Genomic DNA, 19,246 nt, shown 5'->3' with positions numbered 1-19,246 from the left:
TCTTTTTCAGGTAGACTGCTTATTTCCTTTTCATTTGTTTGGTCTGGTGGGTTTTTACCTTGTTCCTTCGTCTGCTGTGTGTTTCTCTGTCTTCTCATTTTGCTTAACATACTGTGTTTGGGGTCTCCTTTTTGCAGGCTGCAGGTTCATCATTCCCATTGTTTTTGGTGTCTTCCCCCAGTGGCTAAGGTTGTTTCAGTGGGTTTTGTAGGCTTCCTGGTGGAGGGGACTCATGCTTGTGTTTTGATGGTTGAGGCTGGGTCTTGTCTTTCTGGTGTGCAGGACCACATCCGGTAGTGTGTTCTGGGGTTCCTGTGACCTTATTATGATTTTAGGCAGCCTCTCTGCTAATGGGTGGGGTTGTGTCCGTGTCTTGCTAGTTGTTTGGCATAGGGTGTGCAGCACTGTAGCTTGCTCTTCATTGAGTGGAGCTGGTTTTCATCGTTGAGATGCATATCTGTGGGAGAGCTTTCACTGTTTGATATTACGTGGAGCTGGGATGTCTCTGGTGATCCAATGTCCTGAACTCAGCTCTCCCTCTTCAGAGGCACAGGCCTGACACCTGGCCAGAACACCAGGACCCTGTCAGCCACGTGGCTCAGAAGAAAAGTGAGAACAAAGAAAGAAACAAAGAAAAAAATAATAAAATAAAAAAGTAATTAAAATAAGAAATTTATTGAAAATTTAAAAAAATAAAAATTAATTTTAAAAAAGGAAAGAAAGAAATAAGAGAGCAAGCAAACCAAAAAACAAATCCACCAATGATAACAAGCACTAAAAGCAATACTAAAAAAAACCAAAAAAAGCAAAAAAAAAAACCGGACAGACAGAACCCTAGGACAAATGGTAAAAGTTAAGCTATACAGACAAAATCACACAGAGAAGTATACACATACACACTTACAAAAATAGAAAAAAGGAAAAAAAAATATATCTTTATATTAGAAAAAAAAAGGAAGAGAGCAACCAAGTCAATAAACAAATCTACCAATAATAATAAACTCTAAACACTAAACTAAGATAAACATAAAACCAGAAACAAATTAGATGCACAAAGCAAACCCCAAGTCCACAATTGCTCCCAAAGTTCTCTGCCTCAATTTTGGGATGATTCTTTGTCTATTGTGGTATTCCAGAAATGCAAGGTACATCAAGTTGATTGTGGAGATTTAATCCACTGCTCCTGAAGCTGCTGGGAGAAATTTCCCTTTCTCTTCTTTGTTCACACAGCTCCTGGGGTTCACCTTTGGAACTGGCCCTGCCTCTGCATGTCGGTCTCCTGAGGTCACCTGTTCTTCACTCAGACAGGATGGGATTAAAGTAGCATCTGATTAGAGGGCCCTGGCTCCCTCAGATCAGGGGGAGGGAAGGGTATGGAATGCAGGGCGAGCCTGTGGCGGCAGAGGCCTGTGTGACATTTCAACAGCCTGAGGCATGCTGTGTGTTTTCCCATGGAAGCTGTCCCTGGATTATAGGACCCTGGCAGTGGTGGGCTGCACAGGCTCCCTGGAGGGGAGGTGTGGATAGTGACCTGTGCTTGCACACAGGCTTCTTGTTGGCTGCAACAGCAGCCTTAGCCTTTCATGACCGTCTCTGGTGTCCACGTTGATAGCTGCAGCTCACACAGTTGTCTGGAACTGAGTTAGGCGGTGCTCTGAATCCCCTCTCCTTGTGTCCCCTGAAACAATGGTCTTTTGCCTCTTAGACTGTTCCAGACATTTTCCCAGACTCCCTCCCAGCTAGCTGTTGTGCACTAGTCCCCTTCAGGTTGTGTCCACAGAGCCAACCCCAGTCCTCTCCCTGGGATCAGATCTCCGAAGCCAGAGCCTCAGCCCCCACCTGTCACAGCAGCTGAACAGACAAGCCTCTCAAGCTGGTGAGCACTGGTTGGCACTGATCTTCTGTGTGGGAATGTCTCCACTTTGCCCTCTGCACCTCTATTGCTGTGCTCTCCTCAGTGGCTCTGTAGCTTCCCTCCCCCACCCCCCAGTCTCCACCAGTGAAGGGGCTTCCTAGTGTGTAGAAACATTTCCTCCTTCACAGCTCCCTCCCAGAGGTGCAGGTCCCGTCCGTGTTCTTTTGTCTCTGTTTTTTTCTTTTGCCCTACCGAGGTAGATGTGGAGTTTCTTGCCTTTTGGGAAGTCTGAGGTCTTCTGCCAGCGTTCAATAGGTGTTCTGTAGGAGTTGTTCCACATGTAGACGTATTTCTAATGTATTTGTGGGGAGGAAGGTGATCTCCACGTCTTACTCCTCCACCATCTTGAAGGTCTCTCTCTTTAATCCATTTTGAGTTTACTTTTGTGTATGGTGAAGCAACCTAAATGTCAATTGACAGATGAATGGATACAGAAGTTGTGGTACATATATGCAATGGGATATTACTAAGCCATTAAAAAGAATGAAATAATGTCATCTTCAGCAACATGGATGGACCTAGAGATTATCATACTTAGTGAAGAAAGTCAGACAGATAAAGTCGAATATCATATGATATTGCTTATATGCAGAATCTAAAAAAGATGATACAAATGAACTTATTTACAAAACAATAACAGATTCACAGACTTAGAAAACAAACTTATGGTTACCAAAGGGGAAAGGTTGGGGGGCGGGGGGCAAAGAAGGATAAATTGGGAGTTTGGGATTGACATGTACACACTACTATATTTAAAATGCATAACAAATAAGGACCTACTGTATAGCACAGGGTACTCTGCTCAATATTATGTAGCAACCCAAATGGGGAAATAATTCAAGAAAGAATAGATACATGTATATTTATAACTGAATCACTTTGCTGTACACCTGAAACTAACACAACATTTTTCATCAAGTATACTCCAATATAAAATAAAAAGTTAAAAAATAAAAGGCTGATAGTAAAGAAAACCTTGACCAGAATTGGAGAGAATAAGCTAATCTCAAGTTTTGAAAGCCTGGACTCTAGGGACATATTTCCCTTAAGGGCATTTTCCAATCCCAAAATAAGTGATGGAAAAGCTAACCAATGTTTGACAGTTTTGTGTGGCTCAGGGGAAAATAATTTGAAGCCCTGAGCCTCTCAAATGTAGAAAAATGTCTAATAAACTCTCTACTATTTCATGTGGGGAAAAAAAGCTACCTTTTTTCCTTTTCCTGCCAGCAGAACAAGGGGATTTTTCTCCAGTCTTCACTGTAAGAATCTGATAGGACACCTGAAACTAACAGAACATTGTTCATCAACTGTACTCCAATATAAAATAAAATTTTTAAAAATGCATTAATAAAAATGATGGAACTTCAAGGAGAAATAGGCAAATCTACTATTATAGTTGGTGAGTGCAACACCCCTTTCTGAGTAATTGATAGATTCAGACGGCAGAATTTCAGTACAGATAAAAATGACAGTAAGAGCACTCACCATCAACATGACCCATTGATATTTATAGAATCTTCCATCCAGCAACAACAGAATACATATTCTTCTCAAATTCAAATCTAACTGTCACCATAGTACACAATTTTGGGTATAAATGCACCTTAACAAATTTTTTAAAAAATACAAATCATAACAAATATGTTCTGAGAAAAGTGTAATTAGGTTAGAAATTAATAACTGAAACTTGAAATATCCCAAAATATTAGAAGATTAAGAAACACTCTTTTTTTCTTACTCTTTTTTTAAACTTTTATTGGAGTATAGTTGATTTACAATTTTGTGACACTTTTAAGTAACAGATAATTTAAATATGTCTCAAGAGAAATTAAAAATATTTCAAACTAAATGTAAATGAAAACTGATTTGTCAAAATTTGTGAGGTGATTCCCACTTCCAACATGGCAACATAAGAATCTGCACAGACTGCTGTCCTACAAAACTAGATTAATGTATTAAGAAAAAAAAAACACCCAAATATTTGAGATGAATGTCTTTGAAGTGAATTCCTCAGTAACCAAAAGCTTAATATCAGCCTTTTATATTATAATCAAAAATATTTTTGTCAAGCACTTACATTAGACACAAACATAATTTTTTAAAAGCAATTTTATGTTCACAGAAATACTCCATGGAAATTGCAATTTCCATATACTAATATTTCCCCTACAAGAATTCCTCAATTGTAACAATTGATAAACAAACACTGATACATTATTATTAACTGATGTCCATAGTTTACATTAGGATGTAATATATATATAACCAAAATATAATGTCGTTTCCACCATTTGAGTTTCACTGCACTAAACAACTCCAATGCTCCACTTACTCATCCCTTCTCTCTCTGCCTGAACAAAACCCCACTCATCTTTCTACTGTTTTCATAGATTCGTCTTTTCCAGAATATTTTATATTTGGAGTCATGCACTATGTAGACTTGTCAGACTTGATTCTTTCAATTGTGAATAGGAATTTAGCATTCTTCCATGTCTTTACATGACTTAATAATGCAATTATTTTTATTGCTGAATAATATTACATCGTATGGATGAAGCACAGTTTGCTTATCCATTCACCTATTGCCATAAATTTTGGATGATTCTAGTTTTTGGCAATTATTTAAAAAAAAAGCTATAAACATTTTTGTGCAGGTTTTTGTGTGGATGTAGGTTTTGAACTCTTTCGTGTAAATACCAGGCAACAAGATTGCTGGATCATATGGTAAAATTATGTTTATTTTTGTAAAAATCTGCCATACTGGCTTCCCAAATTGCTGAACTGTTTTGCATTCCCAGTAGCAACAGTTAAGTGTTTCTGCTGTTCCACATCTTCACCAGCATATGGCATTGTCAATATCTTCCATTGTAGCCATTCTAATAGGTGTGTAGTGGTATCACTTTGTTATTTTAATTTGAATTTTTCTAATGAGATATTTTAAGCAGCTTTTTTTCTGCTTTGAATGTTTTTACTATGTTTGATTTGGAGAATATGACAATTTCTGTTTATTTTCTGTGAATTAGTATTTGTATTCTTTACCTATTTTTATTATGGATGATTCCATTTTTGTTCCAATTGTTACTGATTTTTTAAGAAGCTTTATTATTTAGAGCAGTTTCACAGAGAATTGAGTGGAAAGTAGAGAGAGTTCCCATATACCCCCCATTCCCATTCATACATAGCCTCACTCATTATTAACATCCCCCACCTGACTGGTACTCTTGTTACAAATGATGATCTTACACTGACACATCATTATCACCCAAAATCCATGGTTTACATTAGGATTCACTCTTGATGATGTACATTCTATGGATTTAGACACATTTATAATGGCATATGCCCACCATTATAGTATCATATAGAGAAGTTTCACTGCCCTAAAAATCCTCTGTGCTCTGCAAATTCAGGCGTCCCTTATCCTTAACCCCTGGCAACCACTAATATTTTTACTGTCTCCATAGTTTGTCTTTTCTAGAATGTCACGTAGTTAGAATCATACAGTGTGTAGCCTTTCCAGATTGGCTTCTTTCATTTAGTAATATGCATTTAAGTTTCCTATCTGTCTTTTTCATGGCTGAATAGCTCATTTCTTTTTAGTGCTGAATAATATTCCATTGTCTAATGTATCATAGTTTCTCCATACATCTAATTAAGGACATCTTGGCTGCTTCCAAGTTTTGACAATAATGATTAAAGCTGCTATAAACAAACATCCATGTGCAGGTTTTTGTGTGGACATAAGTTTGCAAGTTCTTTGGGTAAATACCAAGGAGGGTAATAGTTGTATCATATGGTAAGAGCATGTTTAGTTTTTTTAAGAAACTGTCAAACTTTTTCCCAAAGTGGCTGTACCATTTTGCATTTCTACCAGTAATGAATGACAATTCCTGTTGCTCACACCCTGACCAGCATTTGGTGCTGACAGTTGTCTTAGTTTGTCCAGGCTGCTATAACTAAATACCATAGAAGGAGTAGCTTGAAACAACAGAACATTATTTCTCACAATTACACAGGTTAGGAAGTCAAAGATCAAGTTACCAGCATGTTCAGGTGAGGGCTTGCTTCCTGGTTCATAGCCAGCAACTTGTTGCTGTTTCCTCACATGGTGGTAGGGGCTAAGGAAATTGATGGGATCTCTTTTGTAAGAGTATGAAGTCCATTTATGAGAGCACCACAGTATGACTTAATCATCTCCCCAAAGCTCCCACCTACTCATACCTTTGAAAAATATCTATATCTATATCATCTATATCTATATCTATATCTATATCTATCTAAATAAACAAACAAATATATAAATAAAACCTTTGAGGTTTGGGATTTCAATACATAAATTTTGGGAGAACACAAATATACAGACCATAACATCAGTGTTCTGGATTTCAACCATCCTAATAGGTGTGTTGTGGTATCACATTGTTGTTCTAATTTGCATTTCATTAATGACATATGATTTGGAATATTTAAAATGCTTATTTGTCACCTGTATATCTTTTTTGTAGAGCTGTCTGTTTAGGACTCTTGCCCATTTTTTAATCAGGTTGTTCATGTTCTTATTGTTGAGTTTAAGAATTCTTTGTATATTTTGGGTAACAGTCTTTTATCAGATGTGCTTGTAAATATTTTCTTCCAGTCTGTGCCTAGTTGCTTTTTGTTTTTCTTTAAATAATCTTGACAGTGTCTTTCATCAAGCTGAAGTTTTATATTTTACTGAATTCCAGTTTATCAATTCTTTTTTTTCATGGATAATGTCTTTGGAATTATATAAAAGTCATCACCAAACAAGGCCAAGGTCATCTAGATTTTGTCCTATTATCTTCTAGGAGTTTTATAGTTTTGTGTTCTACATTTAGGTCTGTGATCCTTTTTGAGTTAATTTTTGTGAAGAGTGAGTGAAGAATGTAAGGTCTATGTCTACATTTTTTTTTTTTTTTTGGCAAGTGAACATCCAGTTGCTCTTAAAGCTTAAGTGAGTCTCTTGTAGGCAGCATATAGTTGGGTCTTGTTTATTTTTATCCATTTAGCTACTCTATACTAGAATTTAGTCTATATATAAAAGTATATAATAATTACATATAAAATAATTATTGATAGGTAAGAATTTACTAATGCCATCTTAGTTGTTTTCCGGCTATTTTGTAAATTCCTTGCTTCCTTCTTCCTCTCCTATTGTCTTCCTTTGTGAATAAATAATTTTCCAAAGTGGTATGCTTTGATTTTGTTGCTTTTGTCTTTTGTGTATATACTGTAGGTTTTTGTTTATAGTTCCCTTGAGACTTACATAGACTATTATAGTCTGCTTTAAGCTAATGATAACTTAACTGCTATCACATACAAAATCTCTACCTTTTACTCCCTTTGTTCCTTTGGTGGTATCATAATTCCCTGATTCTTCATAAATCCTGTATACTTGCATAGGTACCTACACATTTGAAGAAGCAGTAACCTGTTCCAGATTTTATGTCCTGACTTTTTGTCAATAAAAAGCCTTTACCTGCATGTGGTGGCATGCTGGAGTATGCTGTAAACCTGGGTTTGGTAGTGTAAGATGCCAAGTGCAGAGTCATTTGGTGGATCCAAGTCCAGAGGAGATGTTTTATGGGTCAGGTCACTGCAGTCCACAACATTGACAATTTCATGATCCTTGGAAAGAACTGCATGGGATTTGCAGTGGCTGCAAGGACTGTTGGGATCCTCAACTGCATCTCCAGATACAACAGCTAAGAATTAGTTCAGGCAGTGGTATTGGCTGAAACTGCGGGTGTGCACATACCTGGCTATAGGTGGAAGCTGCGGTTGCCTGTGTGGTGGCAGAAGCCGGCTGCAGACAAAATGTAGTGGCAAGGGCATTGGAAAATAGCAGGGGCTGGGGCCAACTGAAGGCACACTAGAAGCCCAGGCTGTTGTCATGCACTTGTGTGGTTGCAAGGGCTAGTGGCAGGAACACTCGTGATAGTTGAGATTAGTGATGGGGGTCAGGTCTATGGCATGCAGGTACACAGGTGCAGGGGCTAACCACAAGTGCAAGCATAGCAGTAAGGTCAGCTGAGGGGGTCTAGTCTGCAGTCTTGCACGTGCACAGTGACAGAGGCTGGAGCTGGCTGCCAGTGTGGGTCCTGGCCTGTGTCAAGAGGGATGAGGGAAAGTGGTGAGGTCTTGGGCAGCTGGTGTCTGAAAACATGAAAACATTTGAAGGAAAACTTCAGCATAGTGGTCTGTGGTGGCTGTGCTGGCCATTGGTTTCTTGTATAGTAAAATCTGCTGGGATTCTCTACAGGGCAGTCTGTGGGGTCCATAATGAGGTCTTCAGTGATGAGTTCTGGAGGGGTCTACAGCATCTGCAAGTGTTGTTGAGGTCCTCAGCCACTGAGTGGCCAATTCTGATAGCTCCTGCCCTTCTTGTTTGTTCCTTATCATTTCTAGATGTCTCAGTTTTGCTGGTCTCTGTACCAGGTAAAACAAAAGGAGTCCTTCTTGCAGTGCCCCAAAAAGCCAGGAAAGTTGGTCATTCATCCCATTCTCCTTTTCCCAGTGAGGGAAACTCTTTTGGGCTGGGTAGTTCCCTCTTGGTGCTGAACAGTGATAGCCTGGGGATGGAATGATGCAGGAAAAATAGTACTCCTCTTTCTACTCCTTTTGTAAGGTTATTATCAGTGTTTTGGGGTTTTTTTTTGTTTTTTTTTTTCTACTACATTGTTAAAGATTCCTAGGTGAACTGCTGAACTCTCCCAGAGCATTTTTGTTCATGGATAGCTGTCTAATTGTTCATCTTTATGGGAGAATGAAGGCTGGGATCTCCTACTCTGCTATCTGGTGATGTCACTTCACTCCTCATTTATTTATTTATTCAATCATTTATATGACTATAGACTCATGGATATTTATTTTGTACTCTTGGTTATAATCTCACACTATACTTTCCTAAAAGTATACCGGCTTTGACCATTGGCAAATGTTTTGATTGCCTTCTATGTGCATTTGGCAGATTTCAACATTATGGATTCTTTTTATCTATGTATCTATCTATGTATGTATCTATCTATGTATCTGTCTATCTACCTACCTATTCTTTTTTTCTTTCTTTTTAATCTTGAGTGCTTTCTTATTTTCTAGTACTAAAGATGCTCCAGGCTCATCTCATATATTACCTGCTTCAGTCCTAGAATCACCAGTTTCACCAAGAAGTCCTTGTTCCTTTTATTGGAGAATGGTATTAGAAGCCAAAATTTGGATGCTAACTTTTCTCCTTGCTACAGGAGGGTCCTCATTTCCAGGCCCTCTCAGGTGATATATAAAACAAATAAATATATGTATATAATAACTTGTGTATATACACATATCTCAATCGCTATATCTGTCTATCTTTATCTGTATCAGTATTAAGCTACACATGTGTTCATACTGATGTATCCAACTCAAATTCATTATCACAATCATTATTCTAGGCTGCTCCACTTATTCATCTGCAACTTCCCACTCCACAATACATGGATGGTGGATTTTATTTATTTATTTATTCATGGCTGTGTTGGGTCTTTCGTTTCTGTACGAGGGCTTTCTCCAGTTGCGGCAAGCGGGGGCCACTCCTCATCGCGGTGCGCGGGCCTCTCACTGTCGCGGCCTCTCCTGTTGCGGAGCACAGGCTCCAGACGCGCAGGCTCAGTAATTGTGGCTCACGGGCCTAGTTGCTCCGCGGCATGTGGGATCCTCCCAGACCAGGGCTCGAACCCGTGTCCCCTGCATTGGCAGGCAGATTCCCAACCACTGCGCCACCAGGGAAGCCCTGGATGGTGGATTTTAAATTGTTAACCTCAACATCATGGGAAAAATATTTTTTCAACTAAAGTGCTCATGTGCGCTTCTGTTTGTCTTCAGTCTTACAGATTCCACTAATTTTCAGAATGACTTAAGTTAGTACCTTTTCCTTCCAAACATTTCAGTAATTTCACATATCTGTAGTAAAGTTAGATAGCTATACTACATTCTATAATGCTGTGATTCTCAAAACTCCTAAGTAATTTTTTATAATTTGGATACATTGTCATTCTTTGTGCTATAAATTTTTATGTGTTTAAAAAAAATATATTGTCAAATATCCACCATTAAAGCTTCATGCAGAATGCTTTTACTGCCTAAAATTACCCCTCTGCTTCCCGTCTTCAACCTTTCCTCCATCTGAACCCCATGCAACTAATGATTTTATCGACATTATAGTTTTGCCTTTTTCCAGAGTATTTTATAATTGAAATCTAGCAGTATGTAGAATATTCAGACTGATTTTTTCACTTAGCAATATGTATTTGCAACTCATCCATGTATTTTCAGTGCTTAATGGGTCATTTGTTTTTACCACTGAATGACATTCCATTGTATCCATGAATCACAGTTTATCCACTGATATATTAAAGGACATCTTGGAGGCTTTTGGTTCCAGCAATTATGTACTGTGTATAAACATATGCATAAAGCTGCTATAAACATCAATATAATTTTTTAAATCAATTGGGTAAATATCTAGAAATGCAAGTGCTGGATTATATGGTGTATCAGGGTTCTCCAGAGAAACAGAATCAATTGGAATTGTTTCTGTTTCTCAGGAGAACCCTAATCTATTAAAAAATAGATTATATATAATATACTCATCATTAAATATATATTATATATAATATACATAACTGTTACATATATATTTATTTATTATAAGAAATTGGTTAATGTGATTATAGAGTCTGAGAATTCCAAACTCAATAAAGCCAATGGGGTAGTGCCAGTCCTAATCCAGAGACCTGAGAACCAGGAGAGCCAATAGTGTATGTTTCAGTGTGGGTCTGAATCCAAAGGTAGAGGAAGACTGATGTCCCAACTCAAAGATAATCAGTTACTATAAACAGCAAAAAGAAACCAGGCTACGCCTGCAACACATCACATGGAAATCTCATCAGCTAAATATCCAAGTTCATCGCTTACAAATCTTACCACACAGTTGTAGGACACAATTCAGTTAAGCATTCTGCCACTATGTAAAAAGAGCTACCTTACCTCCAGTTTCTAAAACATTTTTATTTATGTCTGATACCTCACCAGCAGTGCCTTTAACATTCATATTTATGCATCATTCTGTTATGATAATATATGTATTCTCTGAGATGATATATATGTCCTCTTCTATGTTTCTCACTTCCTTCTCAGCCCTCACCAGCAACACTTTTAATATACAAATTTCTACCAACATTATATTTAAGGCAAGGTGGGATTTTTATATCAAGCACTTCAAAATTCTTCCAGACCCTGGAAATATCCAATTTCTGAGCCACTTCCATAATTTCAGTTATTTGTTAGAGTAGCACCCCAGTTTCAGGTACCAACATCTGTGTTATTTTCCTGTGGCTGCTGTATCAAATTACCAAAAACTTGCTGTCTTAAAACAAGAAAAATTAGTTTTCTTGTAGTTCTGGAAGCCAGAAATCAAAAATCAGGATCACTGGACTTAATTCAAAGTGTCATCAGGGGAGAATATTCCTTACTTCTCCCAGTCAAACAATTAAGAAGTCAAAAATTTATTTATAACTATTATAAACTACTGGGAAAATGAGTTTTTAAGAATAGCCTATAAAACTTTGATTCCAAAGAAAAATAATGGGTAAAGAGAGCTAATTACCTTATTTTTTGTGGCTAGTTATATAAACATAAAATTTACCATTTTAACCATTCTTAACTATACATTTTAGTGGCATTATGTATATGCACATTGTTGTGCAAGAAATACCACCATCCATTTTCAGAACTTTTTCTTCTTCCCAAACTGTGACTAATTCTGTTTCCATGAAACAATTCCCCATTCCCCACCTCCCAGTGCCTGTTAGCCACTGTTCTCCTTTCTGTCTCCATGAATTAACTAATCTAGGTAACTTAGTAATTGAAATCATACAGTATCTGTCCTTTTATGACTGGCATATTTTACTCACCATAATGTCTTCAAGGTTCATCCATGTTGCAGCATGTGTCAGAATTTTCTTCCTTTTTAAGACTGAATAATATTCCATTGTATGTATATGCCACATTTTGTTTATCCACTCATCTGTTAATGGACATTTAGGTTATTTCCACCTTTTAGCTATTGTGAGTAATGTTGCTATAAACAATAGTGTACAAATTTCTGTTTGCATCTTTAGTTTCAATTCTTTTGAGTATAAACTCAGAAGTAGAATTTCTGGATCATATTGTAATTTTATGCATAAATTTTTAAATAATGGATTACCTTATTGAAAGTTATATTGTATTTGCTTGTTATGAAACTTCAATAAAAATATTTAGAATTTACTGAAATATAAATACTCAATGTGATAGAATAGACATAAATGGAAACTGGAATTTTATTTGATAAAGAAGCCCTTCAAATCAGTGGGGAAAATTTAGTCAGTACATGGTGTCAAAACATAAATTCTATTTAGAACAAAGAAGGATCCCTATTTCATCATTCACATCAAAGTAAATGCCAGATTAAGTAAATATTTAAATAAAATATTTGACACCTTTCGATTACTTGACAGAAACCTACAAGTGAATTTCTGGATAACCTTGTAGAGAATGCCCTTCTAGGAATATGAGATGCACACTATCAATATTCACTAATATCTGATTATAATCTTCTTTGGGCTACACAGTAGGGTTTCACTTCCCTTATATTTTGAATTTAGGAGTGACCTTGGGAATTATTTCAACTAGAAAATGTGGGTGATGATAGCAATTAAAAGGCTTATTTGATTTTCAATATATTAAGAATTGGAGAGAAGATTCTTTGTTTCTGCCATGTGTCTAGTGGTTGGATTTTCCCTGCTGTGGTTCACTCTTTACTGTGTCTCTGTGTACTTATGTGAATATAGCTGTAACATTTATTCTTAGATGTGGGTTTGGTTTGTCTAAAGAAAAGTGCATTATAAATTTTTATGGAAATAACCAAGTAGCCCTCTATAAAAACTGCATCAATAAGTCTGATAGATAAATTAAAAAGCATGTTAAAATAGGAAAGTAAAGCATAATTTCAAATTACTCATTAGTCAAATAAACACAATAGACATTTTAAATTAATTTAAAATAAATGATAATTAAAATAATATATATCAAAATTTGTGAATTGTAACTAAAAAATATGCCAAGGTATAATGTATAGACTAATGCTTGTACTAGAAAATAAGAAATTAAGCATACAACTCATGACAATAGAAACAGAACAACAGCAAAACTCAAGGAAAATGGAGTAAAGTATATAAAAACAATTAGAGAAAAAATAAAGAAAAATGAAATAAAAATAAGAAGGTAAAAAATGACCCTAAACTGATGCTTTGAACAGACTAACAAAATATAAAATTTAAAAAACAAACAAAACACCAGGAGGTCATGGCAAAGGCATCCCAGAGCAGGAGGACCCAATGTTATTCCAGTGCAACAAAGGACAGAGTGATGATTCTGACATTTGGGATGATACAGCAGTGATAAAAGCTTATGATAAAACCATGGCTCCATTTAAGCACACTTTAAAGAATGGTGATATTTCTGAATCTTCAGATAAACCAAAAGGCACACCTAAAAGAAAACCTGGTTAGGAGAATAAAAGCCAAAATAAGAATACCACAACTCTCTTGAAGCAGTGGAAAGTAGGTGGCAAACGTTCTGCTGTTTTGTCAGAAGACAGCTGCATTCACACAACTAACATTGCTTCAGTTGATTTTAAGAGAGAAACTTGTATTGTGGTTTACACTAGATATGGAACTAGGGAGGAGCAAAATCTGTCTGATTTACTTTCCCCAACCTCTGAAGTAGCTAATAATATAGAACAGAATATGCAAGAGACTGGAAATGAAAGTCAAATTTTGACATATGAAAGTGAGAACTCCTCCAGGTCTGCTGGAAATAAACCAAATAATATCAAGTCAAAAGCTGTTCCATGAAAGTCTTCTCTCTCTCCACCTCATTCTCCCATGACAGCATCAAGACGTGGCCCAGGAAAGCAAATCAACCACCATCACCACCACCACCCTTCCTATCATGCTGGCTGCCTCCATTTCCTTCTGGGCCACCAATAATTCCTCCATCACTTCTCATATGTCCAGATTCTCCTGATGATGCTGATGCTTTGGGAAATAAGCTAATCTCCTGATACATGACTGAATATCATACTGGTTACTCTATGGGTTTCACACAAAATCAGAAAGAAATAAGGTGCTCACATTTTAATTAAGGAGTAATTCATAGAGTGTTCTTTAATAGATGCAGCTCTCTCCCAAGAACAGTATTTTTATGTGCCTTGGTCCATGTGAACAAAAGTTTCATTATTTTCATCATAAACACTTGGTTGGGTGGCACAATCATCTGCATTTGCCCTTATTGTATGTTACTCATGCTAAATAATCAACCAGGTATTTTTAGGTATTAATCAGTTTGAATAACTGAACAATGAAAATGTGAGTTATTAAAAGAAAATCAAGGACACATATAGTTCAGAAAAGTCAATCTGTCAGGCTTGTGTAACTTTCTTAGTATGTTAAAATTTTTATTAATGTACTTAAAAATAAATAATAAATCTTTAAGTAAAACCACCTTTCATCAAAATCATTAAGAAAAAAATAAAAGGAAAAACAGTATGAAAAATATAAGAGAAGCAGGGGAATGGCCAAGATGGCAGAACAGGAAGACTCTGAGCTCACCTCCTCCCATAGGCACACAAAAATTGCAACTATTAACTGAGAAACTGTCTATGAGAACAACCTAAGCACTAGCAGAAAATATTTTTGACAGCTAAAGATAAAAAGAAGAAACCACAATGAGACAAGTAAGAGGGACAGAGACATAGAAGAGTCATGACACACACCAAGTTAGGCAACCCACAAATGGGAGGATAATCACAATTGCAGAAGTTCTTCCCAAGAACTGAGGGGTCCAAGACACACATTGTGCTCCCCAGCCCAGTGGTCTTGCATCAGAAAGAGGAGCTTCCAGAACATCTGGCTTTGAAGGCCAGCAGGTCTTACATATGGGAAAGCCTAAGAGCTGTAGGAAACAGACTCCACTCTTAAAAGGAATGTGCAAAATCTCACATGCTCCAAGTCACAGTGCAAAGGCAGTAGTTTGACAAATCCTGGGTCAGACACACTTGTTGATCTTGAAGAGCCTTCTGGAGATGCAAGAGGCAATTGGTAAACTACTGGGGGATGAAGATGCTGCCAGTAGCCATTTTGAGGAACTCATTCTACTGTGAGGGCACTGGTGCTGGCAAGCAACAATTTGAAGTCTTCACTCTAGCCAATTAGTGCCAGGGGCTTACCAACCCACCAGCCACAGAGATCTCTGGGTCCCACAGTTAGCCACACAGGGACCCAGTCCCACCCACCAGCCAACTGGCACCAGCCCTAGGACCACGCAGGATGCAGGCAGCCAAGCAAGACACAGACCTGCCTACCAGTGGACCAGCAACCACCAAACAAGGCAGGGCATGATAGCCAAAAATGTCAGGGATCATACTCGCATACTAGTAAAACCACAGTCAACCCAACCACAAAAGGAGGGCCATGCAGCCCACATAGAAGCCCCCCCCTCCCAAGAGCATTAAGCTCTGGTGACCACAGCAGAATGGGCTTCTGGGACCCATAATGTGTCTTCTACTTAAGGCCACTTCTTCAAGATTAGGAAAGGTAACAGACCTATAAAATACATAAAAATAACACAGAGAATTAGGCAAAATGATAAGATAGAGTAATGTATTCCAAACGAAAGATCAAGAAAAATCCTCAAAAAAAAAAAAATTAAGTGGATATAAGCAATCTAAAATGTTCAAGGTAATGATTATAAAGATGTTCAATAAAATAGGGATAAAAATGAATAAACACAGTAAGAATTTAAAAAAGAGATAAAAAATAGAGAAAAGAACCAAACAGAGCTGAAACATATGAAAACTGAAATAAAAAATGCACTAGAAGAAATCAACAATAGATTAGAGCATATAGAGGAACAGATCTGCAAATTGAAAGATGGAGTAGTGGAAATCACCCAAGCTGAGCAGAGATATAACTTCAACAAATTATATCAATGTTAGCAATAGCATTAACTCCATTTGTAATGTGGTATTAATCTTTGATCAGTTTAATTGGATAGATTAGATTTTAATGTATATTCAGATTTTGTGTATAGAATTGGTAAACCTCCTGGGGATGGAGAATTTAGAAGTGAAATTAGGTTATTGATTGAGTTTTGCCATTATGAGAGCTTATAGTCTTATCAATTGAATGGATAAGCGCTTTATCTTTTTCTATGTTTTCCCCCCCCTATATTCTAGAAATAGGAAAATTGGAATAATTTGCTCCTTGAGGCTTAAATACTGTTTGGCCCGTAAAGCCATTTTGCTGTAGTACATTTTGTGGGGCAAATATTTTTGACAATTTATTATGTTCTTTTAGGATTATTGGATTCTTATTATTTTCTTATTGAATTACTTTCAGTAATTCATTTTTATATTATTTAAAATACAATTCAAACTTTTCAACAGAAAATTTGTTCATAGCATTGTTATACATTTTAACTCTTTCCCTATGCTTTTCATCATTCTGATGCAACACATTTATGTTTTAGTTCGTTTTTATTTTGTTTTATTTTATTTTATTTTGGTTTTGTTTTCCCCAAAATATTTCTCAATTACTTTCATCAAGTTCAGAATATCTGAATCATTTTTGCACTCTATTTCATTGTGTCCCTTTAATATTTTTCATTCCTCTAAATCTTGTGATTATTTTTCCTTATGAAGATAAGTAATTTTACAAACATGAAGATAATTATTGACTGCATTAATCAATTTAATTAAGCTCATGTTATTGTCCCTATTATCCCTAAAACCTTTTACAGTGGAAAGTATAATGTTAAATAGAACTCATTCAAGTTTAGGCTCAACCAAATGTGGAGCTCTCAGGTATATGAATTGGCATGATTCTGTAGAAGAATAAAGACTTTTACTGATTTTTATCAATCAATCAATCAATCAATGCAATATAATAAAGCATTTTGCTATACAAACACCATTTTGATTTTATTTTACAAATGTATGTATTTTAAGGAAACAAAATTATAAAGAGATTCTGTTAAACTAACTAAATGTTAGATAATTCTTCATTTGATGAACATTTACGGTAAGCATAGTTAAACCAAGTGGACAGTAGAAATTGAAATTCGTTAGAAGAATGATACTTTAAGTCAGTATCGCTTAAAAATCTAGGAAATAAAATAGTAAGTTTTGGTAAAATTCATTATACTTGACCAAAGCAGTTTATCTTAGAGGTTTCAAAAATAAAACACTTTCAGATACAAATCATTTTAAGGAAAAATGTACCTAGAGTAATACATAAAATTAACATTGTATAAGATAAAATTTTACAGTGGTTGGTTTCTCTATGATTAATTTAGAAAGAAAATATGTAGGCAATTTGCCCTTTATAGCAACAAATATAAATTTACATATTTAAATTTTCTTTATGAAATTGACATGTGTGCATTACATACAACCATGAAAAATACAATTAAGGCTTTAGAAAGAGAATGTTTAAGAAAAGCAGCCTAATAACTTAAATGTGGATTTTAAACTTATTTATTTTAACAATCAAATATAAATTTGCATTTATGCATTTCAGATTTCATGCCAGTTTCTAGATATGTAGCACCTAAATAACCCTTTCCCATTTAAAATTCTTGCAAAATACATATTCTTGGTCTTCAATTAATTTATTCGCTTTTGTCTTCTCTTTGATTTAGTAGCATACAGCTTATAAAAATTATTTCAGCTATAGCAACTGTCATGAAGAATCTCAGAAAAGTTACAATTTTAGAATAACATATTACTTAAATACAGATTTAATTAATTCCCTATTGATCATTATATTATAGTTAGGATACATTTTACTTAAAGTTGCTGCACAGATAATGAAACACTAAGTCTCTGAGTAATTTGAGCATATAACTGCATTGATTTCACTTTTTAGCTACTATTATTCTGAGGATAAAATGATTTTATGAGTAAAACAAACCAAACCGGCTCAACAACTATGCATCCTTTATTTTAGTTCTAAAACTAAACCAAGTGGAAGTTTATCCAATTATTTGACTTACTTTTGAAAAAATTCTCTAAAGATATAAGGTTGTATTTAGAAAGATTGAAGCCTATTATTATATAAATGTTTAGGTTTGTTTTCCAAAGGAAATATTAAGATACTGCTATCAATACTATTTTTAATATGATGCTTTGATTTCCTGTGTTTTATCTATTTAGGTTTTTCTTAATTTCCTACCCTAAATTATGTACCTCTTATTCTTTCTCATATTATTTTATTCTTACTCACTTGAGGTTAATTATAACATACTATAAATCAGAAGTGCATTTATTGGTTTACTTTAGTAACTGTCTTCCTAGTAGACTGAAAAATCTATGAGATGAAGGGATATCCTAATATGACATAATGGAAAGAGTCTGGGCTCTAGAGCAAGGCTACCTGTTTTTTAATCCTAGCTGTATCATTTGTTAGACATGCAAATGTAAATATGTTATTTAACTTCTCTGTGCCTCAATTATTCATGTGTAAAACAAAGATACAGTACATCTTCCTCAAAGTGTTGTGAGAATTTAATGATTATATTTAGTGCATAGAAAATTGCCTGACACAGTGTAAGAACTATGTAAGTGTTAATTATTGCTGCTGTAGTTTTAACTATTTTGTCAGTGACTAGCGGAGTGTTTGGCAAATAGCAAGCATAGAGTGAAAATTTATTGAATGAATGAATAAACAAACAAACAAATTTTATCTATTCAGCACCTATCATCCTATATCTGTGATGGTGCTTTGCTAAAAGATGAAAGCAGGTAAAAAAGATGTATGAGTAGGCAGTTATAACATAAAATTACAAGAATAACAATAAAAGATCTATTATATATCAGAGGAGATATTATCTCTACATGGAAAGACAGGGATGGTCTCTGGAAGAATATAATAGGAGTAAAGTAGATTAAGAACCAGGCTAATACTGAGAGAACCTGGTTTCTATTAAACATTCAATCACTTTCTCTTTGGAAATTTGGCAATATCACTAGATCTATTAGTCTTTAGTTTTCTGTTTAAAAAATAGAATTTTGACTGCCCTACCTATTTGGGGGAGGGGAGACACTGACAAGAGGAAATACTTGCTGAAAGTCAATATAAACTATAAAGTACTATGTAAGCATAAGGTTTCCTTTTTGGTGGTATAAATGTTTATAATGCAAGAAAGCATCTCAGTTGGCTGAACATGCACTACTCT

General features: G+C 35.6%; 1 pseudogene; it reads left to right on the top strand.

Annotated features, from left to right (window-relative positions):
• The window catches only part of LOC103006527 (survival motor neuron protein-like), a 48,201-nt pseudogene extending 34,045 nt beyond the window's left edge, over nt 1-14,156 (top strand).
• Nucleotides 14,157-19,246: the final 5,090 nt, after the last annotated feature.

This window comes from Balaenoptera acutorostrata, chromosome X (assembly GCF_949987535.1).
Source record: "Balaenoptera acutorostrata chromosome X, mBalAcu1.1, whole genome shotgun sequence".
Classification (NCBI taxonomy): Eukaryota; Metazoa; Chordata; class Mammalia; order Artiodactyla; family Balaenopteridae; genus Balaenoptera; species Balaenoptera acutorostrata.
Note: the sequence above shows the minus strand (reverse complement) of the source record. Positions and strands in the feature narration are given on the sequence as shown.